The sequence below is a fragment of the Myotis brandtii genome, unplaced genomic scaffold (genome assembly GCF_000412655.1).
Source record: "Myotis brandtii unplaced genomic scaffold, ASM41265v1 scaffold1236, whole genome shotgun sequence".
In the NCBI taxonomy this organism is placed as follows: Eukaryota; Metazoa; Chordata; class Mammalia; order Chiroptera; family Vespertilionidae; genus Myotis; species Myotis brandtii.
The window spans coordinates 803,138-803,513 of NW_005354316.1; positions in this window are offsets into that span (position 1 = coordinate 803,138).

Sequence of the window (376 nt, forward strand, 5' to 3'; positions counted from 1 at the left end):
CCCCACAGCCACCCCTCAGTTCTGCTGTCCCCCCAGACCTCCCCCCCCGTTCACTGTTCCTCCCACTGTGGCTGCATCTGTGCACGAATGGGGGGCTCCTTCCGTGGGTTGCACGAGTGTGTGTTCCTGGTCACGCGCGGCTGTGGCCTGTGCAGTGATGTGTGTCTGTGCCCCAGGGGGAGCGGGCGGGGGAAGCCTGACCCTGCCCTTCCAGCCGGCATCGGGACGATTAGGAGCTTAAGACCTGCACGGTGACGTCTGCTCTGCGGCTCTCAGGGAACCGCAGGCCATGCATGTCCTTGTCCCGCTGGCCTCTGCCACAGCCCTACCGCCTCACCGTCTCCTCGTGAGAAAACCTGCGCCTCCCTGCCCCACG